General features: G+C 40.7%; 19 non-coding genes across 19 annotated transcripts; 12 read left to right on the top strand and 7 right to left on the bottom strand.

Moving 5' to 3' along the window:
- The first annotated feature begins 1,130 nt into the window (after positions 1 to 1,130).
- Positions 1,131 to 1,203, top strand: TRNAA-AGC (transfer RNA alanine (anticodon AGC)). Its single transcript has one exon. It is a non-coding gene; the product is annotated as a tRNA-Ala (tRNA).
- Positions 1,204 to 1,620: 417 nt separating this feature from the next.
- Positions 1,621 to 1,694, bottom strand: TRNAN-GUU (transfer RNA asparagine (anticodon GUU)). Its single transcript has one exon. It is a non-coding gene; the product is annotated as a tRNA-Asn (tRNA).
- Positions 1,695 to 3,435: 1,741 nt separating this feature from the next.
- TRNAA-AGC (transfer RNA alanine (anticodon AGC)) lies at positions 3,436 to 3,508 on the top strand. Its single transcript has one exon. It is a non-coding gene; the product is annotated as a tRNA-Ala (tRNA).
- Positions 3,509 to 3,616: 108 nt separating this feature from the next.
- Positions 3,617 to 3,702, top strand: TRNAY-GUA (transfer RNA tyrosine (anticodon GUA)). Its single transcript is given in 2 exon segments — positions 3,617 to 3,653; positions 3,667 to 3,702. It is a non-coding gene; the product is annotated as a tRNA-Tyr (tRNA).
- A 223-nt stretch (positions 3,703 to 3,925) lies between these two features.
- On the bottom strand, positions 3,926 to 3,999 carry TRNAN-GUU (transfer RNA asparagine (anticodon GUU)). The gene has a single exon. It is a non-coding gene; the product is annotated as a tRNA-Asn (tRNA).
- A 1,741-nt stretch (positions 4,000 to 5,740) lies between these two features.
- On the top strand, positions 5,741 to 5,813 carry TRNAA-AGC (transfer RNA alanine (anticodon AGC)). Its single transcript has one exon. It is a non-coding gene; the product is annotated as a tRNA-Ala (tRNA).
- A 108-nt stretch (positions 5,814 to 5,921) lies between these two features.
- Positions 5,922 to 6,007, top strand: TRNAY-GUA (transfer RNA tyrosine (anticodon GUA)). The gene is given in 2 exon segments: positions 5,922 to 5,958; positions 5,972 to 6,007. It is a non-coding gene; the product is annotated as a tRNA-Tyr (tRNA).
- Positions 6,008 to 6,230: 223 nt separating this feature from the next.
- On the bottom strand, positions 6,231 to 6,304 carry TRNAN-GUU (transfer RNA asparagine (anticodon GUU)). Its single transcript has one exon. It is a non-coding gene; the product is annotated as a tRNA-Asn (tRNA).
- A 2,490-nt stretch (positions 6,305 to 8,794) lies between these two features.
- TRNAA-AGC (transfer RNA alanine (anticodon AGC)) lies at positions 8,795 to 8,867 on the top strand. Its single transcript has one exon. It is a non-coding gene; the product is annotated as a tRNA-Ala (tRNA).
- Positions 8,868 to 8,975: 108 nt separating this feature from the next.
- TRNAY-GUA (transfer RNA tyrosine (anticodon GUA)) lies at positions 8,976 to 9,061 on the top strand. Its single transcript is given in 2 exon segments — positions 8,976 to 9,012; positions 9,026 to 9,061. It is a non-coding gene; the product is annotated as a tRNA-Tyr (tRNA).
- A 223-nt stretch (positions 9,062 to 9,284) lies between these two features.
- TRNAN-GUU (transfer RNA asparagine (anticodon GUU)) lies at positions 9,285 to 9,358 on the bottom strand. The gene has a single exon. It is a non-coding gene; the product is annotated as a tRNA-Asn (tRNA).
- A 2,490-nt stretch (positions 9,359 to 11,848) lies between these two features.
- Positions 11,849 to 11,921, top strand: TRNAA-AGC (transfer RNA alanine (anticodon AGC)). The gene has a single exon. It is a non-coding gene; the product is annotated as a tRNA-Ala (tRNA).
- A 108-nt stretch (positions 11,922 to 12,029) lies between these two features.
- Positions 12,030 to 12,115, top strand: TRNAY-GUA (transfer RNA tyrosine (anticodon GUA)). Its single transcript is given in 2 exon segments — positions 12,030 to 12,066; positions 12,080 to 12,115. It is a non-coding gene; the product is annotated as a tRNA-Tyr (tRNA).
- A 223-nt stretch (positions 12,116 to 12,338) lies between these two features.
- On the bottom strand, positions 12,339 to 12,412 carry TRNAN-GUU (transfer RNA asparagine (anticodon GUU)). Its single transcript has one exon. It is a non-coding gene; the product is annotated as a tRNA-Asn (tRNA).
- A 1,732-nt stretch (positions 12,413 to 14,144) lies between these two features.
- TRNAA-AGC (transfer RNA alanine (anticodon AGC)) lies at positions 14,145 to 14,217 on the top strand. Its single transcript has one exon. It is a non-coding gene; the product is annotated as a tRNA-Ala (tRNA).
- Positions 14,218 to 14,634: 417 nt separating this feature from the next.
- Positions 14,635 to 14,708, bottom strand: TRNAN-GUU (transfer RNA asparagine (anticodon GUU)). The gene has a single exon. It is a non-coding gene; the product is annotated as a tRNA-Asn (tRNA).
- Positions 14,709 to 16,449: 1,741 nt separating this feature from the next.
- On the top strand, positions 16,450 to 16,522 carry TRNAA-AGC (transfer RNA alanine (anticodon AGC)). Its single transcript has one exon. It is a non-coding gene; the product is annotated as a tRNA-Ala (tRNA).
- Positions 16,523 to 16,630: 108 nt separating this feature from the next.
- Positions 16,631 to 16,716, top strand: TRNAY-GUA (transfer RNA tyrosine (anticodon GUA)). Its single transcript is given in 2 exon segments — positions 16,631 to 16,667; positions 16,681 to 16,716. It is a non-coding gene; the product is annotated as a tRNA-Tyr (tRNA).
- Positions 16,717 to 16,939: 223 nt separating this feature from the next.
- Positions 16,940 to 17,013, bottom strand: TRNAN-GUU (transfer RNA asparagine (anticodon GUU)). The gene has a single exon. It is a non-coding gene; the product is annotated as a tRNA-Asn (tRNA).
- Positions 17,014 to 17,345: the final 332 nt, after the last annotated feature.

Below are 17,345 nucleotides of genomic sequence, written 5' to 3'. Positions count from 1 at the left end.
TAAATCCCAGTACAACTCGTGCCAAAGGACCAGAAGGAGATTCGCGACCTCTCAGCATTTTCTATATTCAAACCAAACCATAAAAGATCAATCTTTTCGCTTGGGATTGTGCTGCATTACAACTTTTTTCTACAAACTAGGTAAGTTTTTTTTCATTCCCCCAGTTTGGTTCTCTATATACAGAGAAATGGTTTACTAGAAAATTGCTCGACTGTATTTGTAGGCCATAATTCACATTGTGAAACCCAGCGGTCGATGGATCGAAACCAACCTCTGCTAAATAGTTGTGTTTTATAAACTTCATCATTGCATATCAACTGAACTTTTCTGTCAACAGCAAACGTGTCTCGGATCAAAAACACTAGTCAAAATCCTAAATCCCAGTACAACTCGTGCCAAAGGACCAGAAGGAGATTCGCGACCTCTCAGCATTTTCTATATTCAAACCAAACCATAAAAGGTCAATCTTTTTGCTTGGGATTGTGCTGCATTACAACTTTTTTCTACAAACTAGGTAAGTTTTTTTTACTCCCCCAGTCTGGTTCTCTACATACATAGAAATGGTTTGCTAGAAAATTGCCCGACTGTATTTGTAGGCCATAATTCACATTGTGAAACCCAGCGGTCGATGGATCGAAACCAACCTCTGCTAAATAGTTGTGATTTATAAAATTCATCATTGCATATCAACTGAACTTTTCTGTCAACAGCAAACGTGTCTCGGATCAAAAACACTAGTCAAAATCCTAAATCCCAGTACAACTCGTGCCAAAGGACCAGAAGGAGATTCGCGACCTCTCAGCATTTTCTATATTCAAACCAAACCATAAAAGGTCAATCTTTTTGCTTGGGATTGTGCTGCATTACAACTTTTTTCTACAAACTAGGTAAGTTTTTTTTACTCCCCCAGTCTGGTTCTCTACATACATAGAAATGGTTTGCTAGAAAATTGCCCGACTGTATTTGTAGGCCATAATTCACATTGTGAACTACGTAGATGTTCTTCAAATATGGGAGAAAGGAATCTGTACTTAAAAAAAAAAAAAAAAAAAGCACTCAATGGCACATTTGACTATAAGTAAACTGTGACATGGTGTGGCGTGAAACTGATAATGGCGTTCGTCGGGCATGGGGGATTAGCTCAAGTGGTAGAGCGCTCGCTTAGCATGCGAGAGGTAGCGGGATCGATGCCCGCATTCTCCAATACAATCTTTGGATTCCTTTTTCAGTTGGCCGAGTGAATTGTTTATGCCACCTGCTCGTGGCACACACGTCCAAACCTTGAAGACTTTCAACAATGGCTAAATCAAGCCTTCGATAGCTCAGCTGGTAGAGCGGAGGACTGTAGATCTAAATTGGCAATCTTTAGGTCGCTGGTTCAATTCCGGCTCGAAGGAAGTTTTGTGTATTCTATCAGATGTTTTCAACCTTCTGGCAAATACCAGACAGCTATGCTCTTTCTGGACATGTAGACAGAAACACAACCGGAAAGTTTTTTCTCCAGTTTGCCTTGTGAATTCAAAACTTAGGCAGCAACAGTGCTTTTACTTTATGGAGATGCTGAGCACCAATGTGAAAACGTCTTCAACTGTAGCATGCTACCCAAGCAAAAGGAACCAACGTCCCTGGGTGGACTCGAACCACCAACCTTTCGGTTAACAGCCGAACGCGCTAACCGATTGCGCCACAGAGACACAAACGCCTGCCGAACTTTCGTCTAACAGCCGGACGCACCCACCAGTTTTAACCGGAACCTTAAACAATGGTCAGACACCATTTCCTCTAATGATTTTCAACAATAATATGACACAAGAAAGCAAAAAAAAACAAAGAAACAATTGCAGAACCCCAGGAGTACTCTAGTCGCCAACAAATATGTAATGGCTGAAAATTTACATGTCATCGACCTGAACACAAACAGTCATTAGAATTTTACTCTGTACATCTGTTAACACAAGCAGAGTGGCGCAGCGGAAGCGTGCTGGGCCCATAACCCAGAGGTCGATGGATCGAAGCCATCCTCTGCTAAATTGTGCTGCATTGCATCTTTTTCTACAAACTAGCTAAGTTTTTTTCACTTCCCCATTTTGGTTCTCTATATACAGAGAAATGGTTTGCTAGAAAATTGCTCGACTGTATTTGTAGACCATAATTCACATTGTGAAACCCAGCGGTCAATGGATTGAAACCAACCTCTGCTAAATAGTTGTGTTTTATAAACTTCATCATTGCATATCAACTGAACTTTTCTGTCAACAGCAAACGTGTCTCGGATCAAAAACACTAGTCAAAATCCTAAATCCCAGTACAACTCGTGCCAAAGGACCAGAAGGAGATTCGCGACCTCTCAGCATTTTCTATATTCAAACCAAACCATAAAAGATCAATCTTTTCGCTTGGGATTGTGCTGCATTACAACTTTTTTCTACAAACTAGGTAAGTTTTTTTTCATTCCCCCAGTTTGGTTCTCTATATACAGAGAAATGGTTTACTAGAAAATTGCTCGACTGTATTTGTAGGCCATAATTCACATTGTGAAACCCAGCGGTCGATGGATCGAAACCAACCTCTGCTAAATAGTTGTGTTTTATAAACTTCATCATTGCATATCAACTGAACTTTTCTGTCAACAGCAAACGTGTCTCGGATCAAAAACACTAGTCAAAATCCTAAATCCCAGTACAACTCGTGCCAAAGGACCAGAAGGAGATTCGCGACCTCTCAGCATTTTCTATATTCAAACCAAACCATAAAAGGTCAATCTTTTTGCTTGGGATTGTGCTGCATTACAACTTTTTTCTACAAACTAGGTAAGTTTTTTTTACTCCCCCAGTCTGGTTCTCTACATACATAGAAATGGTTTGCTAGAAAATTGCCCGACTGTATTTGTAGGCCATAATTCACATTGTGAAACCCAGCGGTCGATGGATCGAAACCAACCTCTGCTAAATAGTTGTGATTTATAAACTTCATCATTGCATATCAACTGAACTTTTCTGTCAACAGCAAACGTGTCTCGGATCAAAAACACTAGTCAAAATCCTAAATCCCAGTACAACTCGTGCCAAAGGACCAGAAGGAGATTCGCGACCTCTCAGCATTTTCTATAATCAAACCAAACCATAAAAGGTCAATCTTTTTGCTTGGGATTGTGCTGCATTACAACTTTTTTCTACAAACTAGGTAAGTTTTTTTTACTCCCCCAGTCTGGTTCTCTACATACGTAGAAATGGTTTGCTAGAAAATTGCTCGACTTTATTTGTAGGCCATAATTCACATTGTGAACTCCGTAGATGTTCTTCAAATATGGGAGAAAGGAATCTGTACATAAAAAAAAAAAAAAAAAAAAAAAAAAAAGCACTCAATGGCACATTTGACTATAAGTAAACTGTGACATGGTGTGGCGTGAAACTGATAATGGCGTTCGTCGGGCATGGGGGATTAGCTCAAGTGGTAGAGCGCTCGCTTAGCATGCGAGAGGTAGCGGGATCGATGCCCGCATTCTCCAATACAATCTTTGGATTCCTTTTTCAGTTGGCCGAGTGAATTGTTTATGCCACCTGCTCGTGGCACACACGTCCAAACCTTGAAGACTTTCAACAATGGCTAAATCAAGCCTTCGATAGCTCAGCTGGTAGAGCGGAGGACTGTAGATCTAAATTAGCAATCCTTAGGTCGCTGGTTCAATTCCGGCTCGAAGGAAGTTTTGTGTATTCTATCAGATGTTTTCAACCTTCTGGCAAATACCAGACAGCTATGCTCTTTCTGGACATGTAGACAGAAACACAACCGGAAAGTTTTTTCTCCAGTTTGCCTTGTGAATTCAAAACTTAGGCAGCAACAGTGCTTTTACTTTATGGAGATGCTGAGCACCAATGTGAAAACGTCTTCAACTGTAGCATGCTACCCAAGCAAAAGGAACCAACGTCCCTGGGTGGACTCGAACCACCAACCTTTCGGTTAACAGCCGAACGCGCTAACCGATTGCGCCACAGAGACACAAACGCCTGCCGAACTTTCGTCTAACAGCCGGACGCACCCACCAGTTTTAACCGGAACCTTAAACAATGGTCAGACACCATTTCCTCTAATGATTTTCAACAATAATATGACACAAGAAAGCAAAAAAAAACAAAGAAACAATTGCAGAACCCCAGGAGTACTCTAGTCGCCAACAAATATGTAATGGCTGAAAATTTACATGTCATCGACCTGAACACAAACAGTCATTAGAATTTTACTCTGTACATCTGTTAACACAAGCAGAGTGGCGCAGCGGAAGCGTGCTGGGCCCATAACCCAGAGGTCGATGGATCGAAGCCATCCTCTGCTAAATTGTGCTGCATTGCATCTTTTTCTACAAACTAGCTAAGTTTTTTTCACTTCCCCATTTTGGTTCTCTATATACAGAGAAATGGTTTGCTAGAAAATTGCTCGACTGTATTTGTAGACCATAATTCACATTGTGAAACCCAGCGGTCAATGGATTGAAACCAACCTCTGCTAAATAGTTGTGTTTTATAAACTTCATCATTGCATATCAACTGAACTTTTCTGTCAACAGCAAACGTGTCTCGGATCAAAAACACTAGTCAAAATCCTAAATCCCAGTACAACTCGTGCCAAAGGACCAGAAGGAGATTCGCGACCTCTCAGCATTTTCTATATTCAAACCAAACCATAAAAGATCAATCTTTTCGCTTGGGATTGTGCTGCATTACAACTTTTTTCTACAAACTAGGTAAGTTTTTTTTCATTCCCCCAGTTTGGTTCTCTATATACAGAGAAATGGTTTACTAGAAAATTGCTCGACTGTATTTGTAGGCCATAATTCACATTGTGAAACCCAGCGGTCGATGGATCGAAACCAACCTCTGCTAAATAGTTGTGTTTTATAAACTTCATCATTGCATATCAACTGAACTTTTCTGTCAACAGCAAACGTGTCTCGGATCAAAAACACTAGTCAAAATCCTAAATCCCAGTACAACTCGTGCCAAAGGACCAGAAGGAGATTCGCGACCTCTCAGCATTTTCTATATTCAAACCAAACCATAAAAGGTCAATCTTTTTGCTTGGGATTGTGCTGCATTACAACTTTTTTCTACAAACTAGGTAAGTTTTTTTTACTCCCCCAGTCTGGTTCTCTACATACATAGAAATGGTTTGCTAGAAAATTGCCCGACTGTATTTGTAGGCCATAATTCACATTGTGAAACCCAGCGGTCGATGGATCGAAACCAACCTCTGCTAAATAGTTGTGATTTATAAACTTCATCATTGCATATCAACTGAACTTTTCTGTCAACAGCAAACGTGTCTCGGATCAAAAACACTAGTCAAAATCCTAAATCCCAGTACAACTCGTGCCAAAGGACCAGAAGGAGATTCGCGACCTCTCAGCATTTTCTATAATCAAACCAAACCATAAAAGGTCAATCTTTTTGCTTGGGATTGTGCTGCATTACAACTTTTTTCTACAAACTAGGTAAGTTTTTTTTACTCCCCCAGTCTGGTTCTCTACATACGTAGAAATGGTTTGCTAGAAAATTGCTCGACTTTATTTGTAGGCCATAATTCACATTGTGAACTCCGTAGATGTTCTTCAAATATGGGAGAAAGGAATCTGTACTTAAAAAAAAAAAAAAAAAAAAAAAAAAAAGCACTCAATGGCACATTTGACTATAAGTAAACTGTGACATGGTGTGGCGTGAAACTGATAATGGCGTTCGTCGGGCATGGGGGATTAGCTCAAGTGGTAGAGCGCTCGCTTAGCATGCGAGAGGTAGCGGGATCGATGCCCGCATTCTCCAATACAATCTTTGGATTCCTTTTTCAGTTGGCCGAGTGAATTGTTTATGCCACCTGCTCGTGGCACACACGTCCAAACCTTGAAGACTTTCAACAATGGCTAAATCAAGCCTTCGATAGCTCAGCTGGTAGAGCGGAGGACTGTAGATCTAAATTAGCAATCCTTAGGTCGCTGGTTCAATTCCGGCTCGAAGGAAGTTTTGTGTATTCTATCAGATGTTTTCAACCTTCTGGCAAATACCAGACAGCTATGCTCTTTCTGGACATGTAGACAGAAACACAACCGGAAAGTTTTTTCTCCAGTTTGCCTTGTGAATTCAAAACTTAGGCAGCAACAGTGCTTTTACTTTATGGAGATGCTGAGCACCAATGTGAAAACGTCTTCAACTGTAGCATGCTACCCAAGCAAAAGGAACCAACGTCCCTGGGTGGACTCGAACCACCAACCTTTCGGTTAACAGCCGAACGCGCTAACCGATTGCGCCACAGAGACACAAACGCCTGCCGAACTTTCGTCTAACAGCCGGACGCACCCACCAGTTTTAACCGGAACCTTAAACAATGGTCAGACACCATTTCCTCTAATGATTTTCAACAATAATATGACACAAGAAAGCAAAAAAAAACAAAGAAACAATTGCAGAACCCCAGGAGTACTCTAGTCGCCAACAAATATGTAATGGCTGAAAATTTACATGTCATCGACCTGAACACAAACAGTCATTAGAATTTTACTCTGTACATCTGTTAACACAAGCAGAGTGGCGCAGCGGAAGCGTGCTGGGCCCATAACCCAGAGGTCGATGGATCGAAGCCATCCTCTGCTAAATTGTGCTGCATTGCATCTTTTTCTACAAACTAGCTAAGTTTTTTTCACTTCCCCATTTTGGTTCTCTATATACAGAGAAATGGTTTGCTAGAAAATTGCTCGACTGTATTTGTAGACCATAATTCACATTGTGAAACCCAGCGGTCAATGGATTGAAACCAACCTCTGCTAAATAGTTGTGTTTTATAAACTTCATCATTGCATATCAACTGAACTTTTCTGTCAACAGCAAACGTGTCTCGGATCAAAAACACTAGTCAAAATCCTAAATCCCAGTACAACTCGTGCCAAAGGACCAGAAGGAGATTCGCGACCTCTCAGCATTTTCTATATTCAAACCAAACCATAAAAGATCAATCTTTTCGCTTGGGATTGTGCTGCATTACAACTTTTTTCTACAAACTAGGTAAGTTTTTTTTCATTCCCCCAGTTTGGTTCTCTATATACAGAGAAATGGTTTACTAGAAAATTGCTCGACTGTATTTGTAGGCCATAATTCACATTGTGAAACCCAGCGGTCGATGGATCGAAACCAACCTCTGCTAAATAGTTGTGTTTTATAAACTTCATCATTGCATATCAACTGAACTTTTCTGTCAACAGCAAACGTGTCTCGGATCAAAAACACTAGTCAAAATCCTAAATCCCAGTACAACTCGTGCCAAAGGACCAGAAGGAGATTCGCGACCTCTCAGCATTTTCTATATTCAAACCAAACCATAAAAGGTCAATCTTTTTGCTTGGGATTGTGCTGCATTACAACTTTTTTCTACAAACTAGGTAAGTTTTTTTTACTCCCCCAGTCTGGTTCTCTACATACATAGAAATGGTTTGCTAGAAAATTGCCCGACTGTATTTGTAGGCCATAATTCACATTGTGAAACCCAGCGGTCGATGGATCGAAACCAACCTCTGCTAAATAGTTGTGATTTATAAACTTCATCATTGCATATCAACTGAACTTTTCTGTCAACAGCAAACGTGTCTCGGATCAAAAACACTAGTCAAAATCCTAAATCCCAGTACAACTCGTGCCAAAGGACCAGAAGGAGATTCGCGACCTCTCAGCATTTTCTATATTCAAACCAAACCATAAAAGATCAATCTTTTCGCTTGGGATTGTGCTGCATTACAACTTTTTTCTACAAACTAGGTAAGTTTTTTTTCATTCCCCCAGTTTGGTTCTCTATATACAGAGAAATGGTTTACTAGAAAATTGCTCGACTGTATTTGTAGGCCATAATTCACATTGTGAAACCCAGCGGTCGATGGATCGAAACCAACCTCTGCTAAATAGTTGTGTTTTATAAACTTCATCATTGCATATCAACTGAACTTTTCTGTCAACAGCAAACGTGTCTCGGATCAAAAACACTAGTCAAAATCCTAAATCCCAGTACAACTCGTGCCAAAGGACCAGAAGGAGATTCGCGACCTCTCAGCATTTTCTATATTCAAACCAAACCATAAAAGGTCAATCTTTTTGCTTGGGATTGTGCTGCATTACAACTTTTTTCTACAAACTAGGTAAGTTTTTTTTACTCCCCCAGTCTGGTTCTCTACATACATAGAAATGGTTTGCTAGAAAATTGCCCGACTGTATTTGTAGGCCATAATTCACATTGTGAAACCCAGCGGTCGATGGATCGAAACCAACCTCTGCTAAATAGTTGTGATTTATAAACTTCATCATTGCATATCAACTGAACTTTTCTGTCAACAGCAAACGTGTCTCGGATCAAAAACACTAGTCAAAATCCTAAATCCCAGTACAACTCGTGCCAAAGGACCAGAAGGAGATTCGCGACCTCTCAGCATTTTCTATAATCAAACCAAACCATAAAAGGTCAATCTTTTTGCTTGGGATTGTGCTGCATTACAACTTTTTTCTACAAACTAGGTAAGTTTTTTTTACTCCCCCAGTCTGGTTCTCTACATACGTAGAAATGGTTTGCTAGAAAATTGCTCGACTTTATTTGTAGGCCATAATTCACATTGTGAACTCCGTAGATGTTCTTCAAATATGGGAGAAAGGAATCTGTACTTAAAAAAAAAAAAAAAAAAAAAAAAAAAAAAGCACTCAATGGCACATTTGACTATAAGTAAACTGTGACATGGTGTGGCGTGAAACTGATAATGGCGTTCGTCGGGCATGGGGGATTAGCTCAAGTGGTAGAGCGCTCGCTTAGCATGCGAGAGGTAGCGGGATCGATGCCCGCATTCTCCAATACAATCTTTGGATTCCTTTTTCAGTTGGCCGAGTGAATTGTTTATGCCACCTGCTCGTGGCACACACGTCCAAACCTTGAAGACTTTCAACAATGGCTAAATCAAGCCTTCGATAGCTCAGCTGGTAGAGCGGAGGACTGTAGATCTAAATTAGCAATCCTTAGGTCGCTGGTTCAATTCCGGCTCGAAGGAAGTTTTGTGTATTCTATCAGATGTTTTCAACCTTCTGGCAAATACCAGACAGCTATGCTCTTTCTGGACATGTAGACAGAAACACAACCGGAAAGTTTTTTCTCCAGTTTGCCTTGTGAATTCAAAACTTAGGCAGCAACAGTGCTTTTACTTTATGGAGATGCTGAGCACCAATGTGAAAACGTCTTCAACTGTAGCATGCTACCCAAGCAAAAGGAACCAACGTCCCTGGGTGGACTCGAACCACCAACCTTTCGGTTAACAGCCGAACGCGCTAACCGATTGCGCCACAGAGACACAAACGCCTGCCGAACTTTCGTCTAACAGCCGGACGCACCCACCAGTTTTAACCGGAACCTTAAACAATGGTCAGACACCATTTCCTCTAATGATTTTCAACAATAATATGACACAAGAAAGCAAAAAAAAACAAAGAAACAATTGCAGAACCCCAGGAGTACTCTAGTCGCCAACAAATATGTAATGGCTGAAAATTTACATGTCATCGACCTGAACACAAACAGTCATTAGAATTTTACTCTGTACATCTGTTAACACAAGCAGAGTGGCGCAGCGGAAGCGTGCTGGGCCCATAACCCAGAGGTCGATGGATCGAAGCCATCCTCTGCTAAATTGTGCTGCATTGCATCTTTTTCTACAAACTAGCTAAGTTTTTTTCACTTCCCCATTTTGGTTCTCTATATACAGAGAAATGGTTTGCTAGAAAATTGCTCGACTGTATTTGTAGACCATAATTCACATTGTGAAACCCAGCGGTCAATGGATTGAAACCAACCTCTGCTAAATAGTTGTGTTTTATAAACTTCATCATTGCATATCAACTGAACTTTTCTGTCAACAGCAAACGTGTCTCGGATCAAAAACACTAGTCAAAATCCTAAATCCCAGTACAACTCGTGCCAAAGGACCAGAAGGAGATTCGCGACCTCTCAGCATTTTCTATATTCAAACCAAACCATAAAAGATCAATCTTTTCGCTTGGGATTGTGCTGCATTACAACTTTTTTCTACAAACTAGGTAAGTTTTTTTTCATTCCCCCAGTTTGGTTCTCTATATACAGAGAAATGGTTTACTAGAAAATTGCTCGACTGTATTTGTAGGCCATAATTCACATTGTGAAACCCAGCGGTCGATGGATCGAAACCAACCTCTGCTAAATAGTTGTGTTTTATAAACTTCATCATTGCATATCAACTGAACTTTTCTGTCAACAGCAAACGTGTCTCGGATCAAAAACACTAGTCAAAATCCTAAATCCCAGTACAACTCGTGCCAAAGGACCAGAAGGAGATTCGCGACCTCTCAGCATTTTCTATATTCAAACCAAACCATAAAAGGTCAATCTTTTTGCTTGGGATTGTGCTGCATTACAACTTTTTTCTACAAACTAGGTAAGTTTTTTTTACTCCCCCAGTCTGGTTCTCTACATACATAGAAATGGTTTGCTAGAAAATTGCCCGACTGTATTTGTAGGCCATAATTCACATTGTGAAACCCAGCGGTCGATGGATCGAAACCAACCTCTGCTAAATAGTTGTGATTTATAAACTTCATCATTGCATATCAACTGAACTTTTCTGTCAACAGCAAACGTGTCTCGGATCAAAAACACTAGTCAAAATCCTAAATCCCAGTACAACTCGTGCCAAAGGACCAGAAGGAGATTCGCGACCTCTCAGCATTTTCTATATTCAAACCAAACCATAAAAGATCAATCTTTTCGCTTGGGATTGTGCTGCATTACAACTTTTTTCTACAAACTAGGTAAGTTTTTTTTCATTCCCCCAGTTTGGTTCTCTATATACAGAGAAATGGTTTACTAGAAAATTGCTCGACTGTATTTGTAGGCCATAATTCACATTGTGAAACCCAGCGGTCGATGGATCGAAACCAACCTCTGCTAAATAGTTGTGTTTTATAAACTTCATCATTGCATATCAACTGAACTTTTCTGTCAACAGCAAACGTGTCTCGGATCAAAAACACTAGTCAAAATCCTAAATCCCAGTACAACTCGTGCCAAAGGACCAGAAGGAGATTCGCGACCTCTCAGCATTTTCTATATTCAAACCAAACCATAAAAGGTCAATCTTTTTGCTTGGGATTGTGCTGCATTACAACTTTTTTCTACAAACTAGGTAAGTTTTTTTTACTCCCCCAGTCTGGTTCTCTACATACATAGAAATGGTTTGCTAGAAAATTGCCCGACTGTATTTGTAGGCCATAATTCACATTGTGAAACCCAGCGGTCGATGGATCGAAACCAACCTCTGCTAAATAGTTGTGATTTATAAACTTCATCATTGCATATCAACTGAACTTTTCTGTCAACAGCAAACGTGTCTCGGATCAAAAACACTAGTCAAAATCCTAAATCCCAGTACAACTCGTGCCAAAGGACCAGAAGGAGATTCGCGACCTCTCAGCATTTTCTATAATCAAACCAAACCATAAAAGGTCAATCTTTTTGCTTGGGATTGTGCTGCATTACAACTTTTTTCTACAAACTAGGTAAGTTTTTTTTACTCCCCCAGTCTGGTTCTCTACATACGTAGAAATGGTTTGCTAGAAAATTGCTCGACTTTATTTGTAGGCCATAATTCACATTGTGAACTCCGTAGATGTTCTTCAAATATGGGAGAAAGGAATCTGTACTTAAAAAAAAAAAAAAAAAAAAAAAAAAAAAAGCACTCAATGGCACATTTGACTATAAGTAAACTGTGACATGGTGTGGCGTGAAACTGATAATGGCGTTCGTCGGGCATGGGGGATTAGCTCAAGTGGTAGAGCGCTCGCTTAGCATGCGAGAGGTAGCGGGATCGATGCCCGCATTCTCCAATACAATCTTTGGATTCCTTTTTCAGTTGGCCGAGTGAATTGTTTATGCCACCTGCTCGTGGCACACACGTCCAAACCTTGAAGACTTTCAACAATGGCTAAATCAAGCCTTCGATAGCTCAGCTGGTAGAGCGGAGGACTGTAGATCTAAATTAGCAATCCTTAGGTCGCTGGTTCAATTCCGGCTCGAAGGAAGTTTTGTGTATTCTATCAGATGTTTTCAACCTTCTGGCAAATACCAGACAGCTATGCTCTTTCTGGACATGTAGACAGAAACACAACCGGAAAGTTTTTTCTCCAGTTTGCCTTGTGAATTCAAAACTTAGGCAGCAACAGTGCTTTTACTTTATGGAGATGCTGAGCACCAATGTGAAAACGTCTTCAACTGTAGCATGCTACCCAAGCAAAAGGAACCAACGTCCCTGGGTGGACTCGAACCACCAACCTTTCGGTTAACAGCCGAACGCGCTAACCGATTGCGCCACAGAGACACAAACGCCTGCCGAACTTTCGTCTAACAGCCGGACGCACCCACCAGTTTTAACCGGAACCTTAAACAATGGTCAGACACCATTTCCTCTAATGATTTTCAACAATAATATGACACAAGAAAGCAAAAAAAAACAAAGAAACAATTGCAGAACCCCAGGAGTACTCTAGTCGCCAACAAATATGTAATGGCTGAAAATTTACATGTCATCGACCTGAACACAAACAGTCATTAGAATTTTACTCTGTACATCTGTTAACACAAGCAGAGTGGCGCAGCGGAAGCGTGCTGGGCCCATAACCCAGAGGTCGATGGATCGAAGCCATCCTCTGCTAAATTGTGCTGCATTGCATCTTTTTCTACAAACTAGCTAAGTTTTTTTCACTTCCCCATTTTGGTTCTCTATATACAGAGAAATGGTTTGCTAGAAAATTGCTCGACTGTATTTGTAGACCATAATTCACATTGTGAAACCCAGCGGTCAATGGATTGAAACCAACCTCTGCTAAATAGTTGTGTTTTATAAACTTCATCATTGCATATCAACTGAACTTTTCTGTCAACAGCAAACGTGTCTCGGATCAAAAACACTAGTCAAAATCCTAAATCCCAGTACAACTCGTGCCAAAGGACCAGAAGGAGATTCGCGACCTCTCAGCATTTTCTATATTCAAACCAAACCATAAAAGATCAATCTTTTCGCTTGGGATTGTGCTGCATTACAACTTTTTTCTACAAACTAGGTAAGTTTTTTTTCATTCCCCCAGTTTGGTTCTCTATATACAGAGAAATGGTTTACTAGAAAATTGCTCGACTGTATTTGTAGGCCATAATTCACATTGTGAAACCCAGCGGTCGATGGATCGAAACCAACCTCTGCTAAATAGTTGTGTTTTATAAACTTCATCATTGCATATCAACTGAACTTTTCTGTCAACAGCAAACGTGTCTCGGATCAAAAACACTAGTCAAAATCCTAAATCCCAGTACAACTCGTGCCAAAGGACCAGAAGGAGATTCGCGACCTCTCAGCATTTTCTATATTCAAACCAAACCATAAAAGGTCAATCTTTTTGCTTGGGATTGTGCTGCATTACAACTTTTTTCTACAAACTAGGTAAGTTTTTTTTACTCCCCCAGTCTGGTTCTCTACATACATAGAAATGGTTTGCTAGAAAATTGCCCGACTGTATTTGTAGGCCATAATTCACATTGTGAAACCCAGCGGTCGATGGATCGAAACCAACCTCTGCTAAATAGTTGTGATTTATAAAATTCATCATTGCATATCAACTGAACTTTTCTGTCAACAGCAAACGTGTCTCGGATCAAAAACACTAGTCAAAATCCTAAATCCCAGTACAACTCGTGCCAAAGGACCAGAAGGAGATTCGCGACCTCTCAGCATTTTCTATATTCAAACCAAACCATAAAAGGTCAATCTTTTTGCTTGGGATTGTGCTGCATTACAACTTTTTTCTACAAACTAGGTAAGTTTTTTTTACTCCCCCAGTCTGGTTCTCTACATACATAGAAATGGTTTGCTAGAAAATTGCCCGACTGTATTTGTAGGCCATAATTCACATTGTGAACTACGTAGATGTTCTTCAAATATGGGAGAAAGGAATCTGTACTTAAAAAAAAAAAAAAAAAAAGCACTCAATGGCACATTTGACTATAAGTAAACTGTGACATGGTGTGGCGTGAAACTGATAATGGCGTTCGTCGGGCATGGGGGATTAGCTCAAGTGGTAGAGCGCTCGCTTAGCATGCGAGAGGTAGCGGGATCGATGCCCGCATTCTCCAATACAATCTTTGGATTCCTTTTTCAGTTGGCCGAGTGAATTGTTTATGCCACCTGCTCGTGGCACACACGTCCAAACCTTGAAGACTTTCAACAATGGCTAAATCAAGCCTTCGATAGCTCAGCTGGTAGAGCGGAGGACTGTAGATCTAAATTGGCAATCTTTAGGTCGCTGGTTCAATTCCGGCTCGAAGGAAGTTTTGTGTATTCTATCAGATGTTTTCAACCTTCTGGCAAATACCAGACAGCTATGCTCTTTCTGGACATGTAGACAGAAACACAACCGGAAAGTTTTTTCTCCAGTTTGCCTTGTGAATTCAAAACTTAGGCAGCAACAGTGCTTTTACTTTATGGAGATGCTGAGCACCAATGTGAAAACGTCTTCAACTGTAGCATGCTACCCAAGCAAAAGGAACCAACGTCCCTGGGTGGACTCGAACCACCAACCTTTCGGTTAACAGCCGAACGCGCTAACCGATTGCGCCACAGAGACACAAACGCCTGCCGAACTTTCGTCTAACAGCCGGACGCACCCACCAGTTTTAACCGGAACCTTAAACAATGGTCAGACACCATTTCCTCTAATGATTTTCAACAATAATATGACACAAGAAAGCAAAAAAAAACAAAGAAACAATTGCAGAACCCCAGGAGTACTCTAGTCGCCAACAAATATGTAATGGCTGAAAATTTACATGTCATCGACCTGAACACAAACAGTCATTAGAATTTTACTCTGTACATCTGTTAACACAAGCAGAGTGGCGCAGCGGAAGCGTGCTGGGCCCATAACCCAGAGGTCGATGGATCGAAGCCATCCTCTGCTAAATTGTGCTGCATTGCATCTTTTTCTACAAACTAGCTAAGTTTTTTTCACTTCCCCATTTTGGTTCTCTATATACAGAGAAATGGTTTGCTAGAAAATTGCTCGACTGTATTTGTAGACCATAATTCACATTGTGAAACCCAGCGGTCAATGGATTGAAACCAACCTCTGCTAAATAGTTGTGTTTTATAAACTTCATCATTGCATATCAACTGAACTTTTCTGTCAACAGCAAACGTGTCTCGGATCAAAAACACTAGTCAAAATCCTAAATCCCAGTACAACTCGTGCCAAAGGACCAGAAGGAGATTCGCGACCTCTCAGCATTTTCTATATTCAAACCAAACCATAAAAGATCAATCTTTTCGCTTGGGATTGTGCTGCATTACAACTTTTTTCTACAAACTAGGTAAGTTTTTTTTCATTCCCCCAGTTTGGTTCTCTATATACAGAGAAATGGTTTACTAGAAAATTGCTCGACTGTATTTGTAGGCCATAATTCACATTGTGAAACCCAGCGGTCGATGGATCGAAACCAACCTCTGCTAAATAGTTGTGTTTTATAAACTTCATCATTGCATATCAACTGAACTTTTCTGTCAACAGCAAACGTGTCTCGGATCAAAAACACTAGTCAAAATCCTAAATCCCAGTACAACTCGTGCCAAAGGACCAGAAGGAGATTCGCGACCTCTCAGCATTTTCTATATTCAAACCAAACCATAAAAGGTCAATCTTTTTGCTTGGGATTGTGCTGCATTACAACTTTTTTCTACAAACTAGGTAAGTTTTTTTTACTCCCCCAGTCTGGTTCTCTACATACATAGAAATGGTTTGCTAGAAAATTGCCCGACTGTATTTGTAGGCCATAATTCACATTGTGAAACCCAGCGGTCGATGGATCGAAACCAACCTCTGCTAAATAGTTGTGATTTATAAACTTCATCATTGCATATCAACTGAACTTTTCTGTCAACAGCAAACGTGTCTCGGATCAAAAACACTAGTCAAAATCCTAAATCCCAGTACAACTCGTGCCAAAGGACCAGAAGGAGATTCGCGACCTCTCAGCATTTTCTATAATCAAACCAAACCATAAAAGGTCAATCTTTTTGCTTGGGATTGTGCTGCATTACAACTTTTTTCTACAAACTAGGTAAGTTTTTTTTACTCCCCCAGTCTGGTTCTCTACATACGTAGAAATGGTTTGCTAGAAAATTGCTCGACTTTATTTGTAGGCCATAATTCACATTGTGAACTCCGTAGATGTTCTTCAAATATGGGAGAAAGGAATCTGTACATAAAAAAAAAAAAAAAAAAAAAAAAAAAAGCACTCAATGGCACATTTGACTATAAGTAAACTGTGACATGGTGTGGCGTGAAACTGATAATGGCGTTCGTCGGGCATGGGGGATTAGCTCAAGTGGTAGAGCGCTCGCTTAGCATGCGAGAGGTAGCGGGATCGATGCCCGCATTCTCCAATACAATCTTTGGATTCCTTTTTCAGTTGGCCGAGTGAATTGTTTATGCCACCTGCTCGTGGCACACACGTCCAAACCTTGAAGACTTTCAACAATGGCTAAATCAAGCCTTCGATAGCTCAGCTGGTAGAGCGGAGGACTGTAGATCTAAATTAGCAATCCTTAGGTCGCTGGTTCAATTCCGGCTCGAAGGAAGTTTTGTGTATTCTATCAGATGTTTTCAACCTTCTGGCAAATACCAGACAGCTATGCTCTTTCTGGACATGTAGACAGAAACACAACCGGAAAGTTTTTTCTCCAGTTTGCCTTGTGAATTCAAAACTTAGGCAGCAACAGTGCTTTTACTTTATGGAGATGCTGAGCACCAATGTGAAAACGTCTTCAACTGTAGCATGCTACCCAAGCAAAAGGAACCAACGTCCCTGGGTGGACTCGAACCACCAACCTTTCGGTTAACAGCCGAACGCGCTAACCGATTGCGCCACAGAGACACAAACGCCTGCCGAACTTTCGTCTAACAGCCGGACGCACCCACCAGTTTTAACCGGAACCTTAAACAATGGTCAGACACCATTTCCTCTAATGATTTTCAACAATAATATGACACAAGAAAGCAAAAAAAAACAAAGAAACAATTGCAGAACCCCAGGAGTACTCTAGTCGCCAACAAATATGTAATGGCTGAAAATTTACATGTCATCGACCTGAACACAAACAGTCATTAGAATTTTACTCTGTACATCTGTTAACACAAGCAGAGTGGCGCAGCGGAAGCGTGCTGGGCCCATAACCCAGAGGTCGATGGATCGAAGCCATCCTCTGC

Source organism: Dendrobates tinctorius, unplaced genomic scaffold (assembly GCF_039654945.1).
Source record: "Dendrobates tinctorius isolate UK_male_01 unplaced genomic scaffold, ASM3965494v1 ptg000693l, whole genome shotgun sequence".
NCBI classification, from domain to species: domain Eukaryota; kingdom Metazoa; phylum Chordata; class Amphibia; order Anura; family Dendrobatidae; genus Dendrobates; species Dendrobates tinctorius.
This window is presented reverse-complemented; position numbering and strand designations above follow the sequence as displayed.